The following is a 201-nucleotide window of genomic DNA, read 5'->3' as shown; positions in this document are numbered from 1 at the left end:
ATGTAAGGCTTTATAAGTGAATAACAGTTTTTAATGGAACACCAATTCCCCACATTTTATTCCAGATTGTCATGGAACATTATTACAACTGATGACCACATGGGCTTTGGGATGATAACTCTGGACTTCAAGGGAGAAAAATAATTTAATGTTTTAGTACTCGTATGTTTTGTGTTTTGTGAATAAGAAGTGGGAAGGAAG

Source organism: Mandrillus leucophaeus, unplaced genomic scaffold (genome assembly GCF_000951045.1).
Source record: "Mandrillus leucophaeus isolate KB7577 unplaced genomic scaffold, Mleu.le_1.0 Scaffold293, whole genome shotgun sequence".
NCBI classification, from domain to species: domain Eukaryota; kingdom Metazoa; phylum Chordata; class Mammalia; order Primates; family Cercopithecidae; genus Mandrillus; species Mandrillus leucophaeus.
The sequence above is the reverse complement of the archived record's forward strand: the minus strand, read 5'-3'. Positions refer to the sequence as shown.